This window comes from Panthera pardus, unplaced genomic scaffold, assembly GCF_024362965.1.
Source record: "Panthera pardus isolate Hobbes unplaced genomic scaffold, ASM2436296v1 HiC_scaffold_24, whole genome shotgun sequence".
Lineage (NCBI taxonomy): Eukaryota > Metazoa > Chordata > Mammalia > Carnivora > Felidae > Panthera > Panthera pardus.
In genome coordinates this window covers 54,995,550-55,002,388 of record NW_026526810.1, presented here as the reverse complement: position 1 = coordinate 55,002,388, position 6,839 = coordinate 54,995,550, and positions in this window count along the sequence as shown.

The window sequence follows — 6,839 nt, the reverse complement described above, 5'->3', positions numbered from 1 at the left end:
CAGCAAGGGGGAGTCAGTAAAGCCAAATAATGAGGGAATAACTGTAGGATTCAGCTGCCCAAAGCTGGGGAGGAAGCATCCAGATGCCGGCCAGGTGTTGCTTCTCTATCCCATGAGGCGCCAGTGGGCCAAAGCTGTGCTTTTGTCAGAGGTGAGAAGTATCCTGTTTTGCAACCAGCCTGGCACAACAGGACCTGCATCAGGATGGGACTGTGGTCCCTCAAGGTAGGGGCAGCATGATACATGCCACCCACTATTCATTGCCATGCAGATATACCATTGCTTCTGGGGAGGCTTCTGAGACCTTCTCTGGCCCATACCCTAGACCAAGGCTCCACTCTGGGTGAGGACCAACAGCAATAACAAATACTGAGTGAGCAACACTGAGCCAAGTTCTGGAGACCCACAGATCCATATGACCCAGTCTCTTCCAGACAGCATACTCTCCAGAGAGGGGGCAGATGTGGAGAGATATGACTGCTATGATAGTGGTAAGAACAAATTCTAAGGGAAACAGAGTAGCCTGGGTAGATTGAGGATAGCTCTGCTTGTATAGTGGCAATCGAGTCATGTCTTGAAGCAGAACACAGATTCACCAGAAAAGAGCTTTTTGGCAAAGGGAACAGAGCCAGCGAAGGCATGGGCATGAAATAGCAGATGGCCTGTCCTAGTGCAGTGAGCATTCAGATCCAGACGGTGAGGCAGACCTGGTGCATAGCTTGAGTGGAGAGAGGAGGGATGGATTCTAGGGGTCACTGGCCTGGTGGGAGCAATTGCCAGTCTGACTCACATTCCCCAGTTTACACCACTTTCAGGTGCACAGATGCTCCCAGACTATCAGAATCCGTGGGGAGCTGTCCCAGCCCCAGGTGCTGAGCAGGAGAGGGATCAGGGGTGAGTTGAGGGGCTGACGGAGAAAAGCCAGAGCTAGAGGGAAGGGGATTAGGCAGAAGGAAAAGGCCCCATGCTCACACAGGGACGCAACTGCAGCCAGGGGAGAGGGGTGCCTGTTGCTAGGCTGGAGCCTGGGCCTCATGTGGGGCGGCGGTTACCCTTTTCCTTCCTGTCCTCTGCCAACTTCTTCAAGAGTCACAGGTACCTGAAGGTCCCCAAAACCTACTCTGTCCCCAGGTAAGGGATAGAAGTATTCAGTGATGATTCTGTAGGGGCAGAACTGGGAGGTTATGTCAACCACTTCCCAAACATGTAAACCTATGAGTCAGAGAAAGAAAGGTTAGCCTCAAAAATGCTGAATCTTCAGTAACATTGTGACCACTTTCAAATATATACAATCAGGACTCATTTCAAATAGCCTTTTGGAAGCATGCTAACTTTTTTTTAAGTAGGCTTCATGCCCAGCACAGAGCTCAATGAAGGGCTTGAACTCACAACTCTGAGATCAAGACCTAAGCTGAGATCAAGAGTCAGACGCTCAATCGACTGAGCTACTCAGGCACCCCAAAGCATGGTAGCTTATGACTGCTGGGTTATGGCCATCCCCTCTCCTGCCAAGAATCAAAAGACTTCCCCTTTCCTTATCTGAGTGACATGATGAAGTTCTCCAAGGGTATTTTGGGCTGACTGATGAATAAAAGGAGCCTGGAATGCGGCTGTGTTAAGTCAGCCACCTCTTGGCTGGTGAGTGCACACTTCATGACTTTCCTGCATGTAGATTTTTCAGTTCACAAGCTTCATTTTCATTCTGAGCTGGTGGTCTTGTTTTCCAAGGCAGTGTTTCCCAAAAGGCTTGAGATCTCTTGCATGGCCATGGCTCAAAAGTTTGGAAATGAGATCCACAGGTGAGCTGTGTTCTCTACGGAGCTAACCTGAGGCTGCCCTGTACCCCTTGCCTCTCCCTTAAGGGGTCACAGGGTCAACAGGACACCTGTGGACACCTCTTCCCGGTGCCTGTATGTCTGCCCTGTAGGAGAAAGGTGTAAGGAGTGGAACGGGTATATCTGGACGGGGAGGAGGGCTGTGAGTCCAAGCCTCCTTCACACATGGGAAACAAAATATCTGGCTTCCCTTCTTGTGCCCTTGTCAGAGAAGTGGATCTGGGACCCAGCCTCGTCTCTCCCCCCTGACTTGACAGGCATGGGAAGTGACTGTGGAGGGAACTTCAGAGCTGGGGGAAGTAGAGGGAGGATTGCCTTTTATTTTGAGTATCTTTCTTTGGACTTTTGCATTTATAATATTTCTATTTTTGAAAGAATCATTTGGTTCCTTTTTCTTTTAGCATATTTTCTTTAGAGCAACAGAGGCTTTTGCAATATGGAAAAAGTGACATTTGATCTGAAGGAGTGTGGAGGGGAGCTCTGAGTGTGGGGGACTGACCTTTACTAACCACCTACCCAGAGCGGAGGCTGGAGAAGCTCGAGCTGAGCCTGCAGCAGTGATGTCTGGTGCCCTCCACAGGTCAGTTCACAATGGGAGTCTCGGTGACGACCCGGAGCTGTGTGTGCGTGCCTGTGCTCGCCCCGCTCTCCAGCGGATTCTCTGGATGGCTCTGGCTAACGCGTCTGTCCACGCGCTCTGTTGCCAGCTGTCCCAGTTCTCTCTTCCTCTCTCCCTCTCTCCTTTCAGCCCAGCCTGGAAGCCCCAGGGCTGGGCCAGAGGGAAGCAGTTGTTGCTGTTTTTCCCCAGCTCCCGCTCAAACGTGACACCACAGAAAGGTCAAGCCCACGTGGTTCTGCACGTCCCCTGCCTGGCCCGCCCTGGCTGTTACCATGACGACTCCTGGGCTGGAAATGTCCTTAGCCACCTCTACTCAGCATGTTGGGTGGCTGTCCCAGGCTCCATTCTCAGAAAAGCCACTCCAGCCAGCTGTTCTGGAGTTATAGGTCTTCTGGGAATATGGACAGACAGATATAGAAAAACAGATCAAGTCAGAGGCACACACACCGACAGAGACAAAGAGAAATAAGGCATATTTAGGGACCCAGAGAATGTGAAGAGGCAAAAAAGTGAGATGGTGACAGGGTCTCAGTGATGCAGGACTGAGGGATGATGAACAAAGCACAGCAGAGTCTGAGACAGAAACAAGAAAAGAGACAAAGAGAGGCACAGGGGACTCATGACAACAAGGGTGAGAGAAGCCCCCACTGAAGAGTAATGGAGATGGCCTGAGCGAGGCAGAGAGGGGAAAGGGGACAAGTGTGACAGGAGTTGGCCCACACTGCCTCGCTCCCATCCCAGTAAAGTGCCTTGTCCTGAGCCAGGCTCAGATCCAGTATTTGTCTCACCTCCCCAAGGTCTCAGGTGGGATCTCAGGTGATTTGCTGGCTGGGCTCTTGCTCTGGCTGGGTCACATTTGCCATCCATTTGTGTTGCCCTAAGCTAACAATGGTGAAGTTGAACCCCACCCCCACCCCCCCGCCAAGCACACACCCACACCCAGTCCCTCCTTGCCTTAGGGAGGCCCTTGGTTCCATTTCACCCCAAACTCACCATAAATACCTACAGCTCAACCTCCTTTCTCCCAGGTGGTGGAATGTGTATTAGAGAACTGAGTAGGATGGTAAGAAATGAGGCAAAATTAGGGAGTTTGAGTATGACCATCAGAGGTGACGGAGCCCCTGGGTGGGGGGCAGTTAACTAATATGAAGGAGGAGAGAAGGGGTGACTGGAAAGACTGAGTACCGGTCAGGAATGCAGGGGTAAGAGGGTGAGAGGAATAGGGGAGGGGAGTGTTTGGAGTGCTCACCCAGGAGGCCAGAGGAGCAGTAACTAGAGTCACAGACCAACTAGGATTGGTCCTCCAGGGCTGGCCAGGAATTTTGCCTCCAACATTAGGTCATTAATTTCCTATCTTAGAAGTGTCTCTAAGGCTTTGAGAGAGGTCTCTCAGGGTCTTTGAATTCTCAGTCATTCTTAGCCTTTTCTTCTTAAGAAATAATAGCCCATAAGCAGAGGAAACTTGGAGCCCATCCAGCCTCTAACCAGTTCTGTCCTTGACCATTGTAGAATGAACAGTACTACCAGTATCCCTAATGTCACCATGTTCCAGGCTCACATGTGCGTGTAGACTAGAACAGGTGGCAGCCTAGAGAGCCTAGTGCCTTGGTAGCCTCAGAGCAGACAGCCCAGTGAGGAAACTTGGCCCAGAAGGGAGACTTCAGCTCAACATAGCTGTGGGTGGACATCAGATAAGGCTATGCTGAATTAGCCAACTTGGAGAACTCCTTGGGCCACAGAAGCTAGAATGTGAAAATCAAAGGTCCCATGCTGTCCCTGGAAGATAGGTCCCAGACTGAATGGGAAAGGGACTGTGGCAGATGTTGTTGATGCCCTACCCCACATCCCTTCAGCCCACCTCTATGTCCAACTGCGGCTGTGATGGACAGTTCCAGGACATGTTCACACTTTCCCATTTATGATATAATGATTTGTAAGAAATGTATATTTAGTCATTCAGATGACCAAAGTATCTTTCTCAGATATATTTGGTCTTCATCCACAGTTCCTGAAAATACTTCACAGCCATAAAGGTGAAAGGGGTGTCTTGTAATTACTGAAGTTGACTTATAGACTCCACCCAAAGGCAGTGGCTGGTTTCCAGGAGGAACAACTTTGTGATTAGAGTGTTGGAACTTTCAGTCCTACTCCCACCTCCACCCCAACCTCTGGGGAGGGGAGACTGTAGACTGAATCAGCCAATGGCCAATGACTCAGTCAATCATGACTATGCAATGAAACCTCCATAATAACCCAAAAGGACTGAGTTGCGAGAGCTTTGGAGTTGGTGAACACATGAAGATTATGGAGAATGGTGTGCTTGGAGAGGGCATGGAAGCTTCGTGCCTTTTCCTCATACCTCACCTTATGTATCTCTTCATCTGACTGTTAACTATCACATCCTTTAATAAACTGATAAATAAATGTTAAGTGTTTCCCTGAGTTCTGTGAGCCACCCTAGTAAATTAATTGAACCTAAGGAAGAGGTAGTTGAAACCTCCAATCTGTAGCCAGTTGGTCGGAAGAACAAATAACAGCCTGGGGACTGGCATCTGAAATAGGGGGTGGGAGGCAATTTTGTGGGACTGAACCCTTAACTTGTGAATCTGATGCCATCTCCAGGAAGATAGTGTCCGAATTGAGTTGAATTCTTGGACACCCTGCTGATGTATGAGAATTGCTTGGTGCTGTGTGTGTGAGAACCCCACCCACCCCCGTTGGAATTGGGTCCAGGAATCCTAATAGACCATCCTTCTCTGTGGGAGGCTTTTCTCAGCCCCTGCAGGGCAGCCTAGAAGTAGTAGGAGATTAACACTCCCAAAAGACAAACCTCAACCACAGTAGGAGATTAACACTCCCAAAAGACAAACCTCAACCACTGAGGGATGGGGACTGATGGAATTATAGCCAAATTTCCCCATCGCTCAGTGGGAGAAATTCTGAGCTGTGATCTTTTATGCGCCTCAGAGTGATCCCAGAGGGACTGAGCCCTAACTACCCACAAGGAACCACTCACTAGACCCTTTACCATCTCATTCTCTTTGCTCCATTATTCTTGCCTACCCCCTAAAATAAACTGCCTACATCCAAGACCTTGTCTGATGGTATGTGTTCAGAAGACATAAAATAGCACAAGGGCTGTCTTTCTGTGATCTTCCCTGCCAAAAAGCCTGTCCCACATGGCTGGGCTAAGATAAGAATTGTTGGAGAGCTCTGCCTCTGACTGATTGTTGGTAAGTAATCAGATGTTTGTTGGAAGAGGTCATTATCATCTAAGGAGGTTATTATCATCTAAAGAGCTCAACAGCTCCTCCTCCAAGATTTTGCGGAGTCCAGGGCTGACTTATTAGCAGCAAGCACCTGTAGGTCTCTGATGGACAACCATAGACTTTCATAACTGGAAAGGACCTTAGGGGTCACCTGATCCAACTTTCTATGAAATAAAGGAATCCCTTTACAATATCTCTGATGCCTGATTGAACATATATTACTGGACAGCTATTAGAAAGTTTACCTTACACTGAATTGTGATTGCTCTCCCTGAAACTTACCCCCAGTGGTCCTAGTTTGTCCTTTGTATGTCAGTGTTTCATTTTTCTGCTCAAGACTCCTCCAAATATTTTAAGGCCAACCATGTTTATCATATCTTCTCTTTCCAGGCCAAATTTTATTGCCTTGACCTTTCTTCAAATGAGATGATCTTCTGGGCCTCCTTACCCTGGACCCCTACTCCAGGCACTGTGAGTTCGTCAGTGTTCCTCTTTCATAGTGCCCAAATGATACTTCAGAGTCGTATGGCCAGTGCAGAATTTATTTTTATACTATTATAGCCCTAAGTACATTTCCACTATTGATTCCTAGAATTATAAACTTTGGCAGGTACACAACACTACTGACTCAACTGAACTGTAAAGACATTGAATATCTGTTGTTTTGGTTTCTCAGCATCCCTTTTGCTTTTCTTCAGGTAACAGCAACTCTCTCTCACTTCCCATTTTCAAATGGTTCTGGTGGGATTGCCAACCACGGTACCCTGTGCCTCTAGCCATAGGTTTTGGCCCATGACCTAGGCTCAGCCAATGAAAGCCAGTCCTTTCCCTGGTCACAGCAATTGGTTTGATGATTAGCATGTGACTCAGGCCAGGCCAATCAGAATCCTTCCCTGGGGTTTATTATATGGAGTTAGAAGGGCTGGATTTGCTAAGCTGGGATGATGTACAGAACTCCCAGGTCTATATCTGCTATACCTACACACAAAGAAATAGAGAAGTTAAGAGTGAAAGAAAGAAGATATTGAAGATATTACTTGAGTATTTGGATCCAGATGACCTTGAGACCAACTCTACTTCTGTCCTTATCAATCAATGTCCCTTTATGGTTTAATC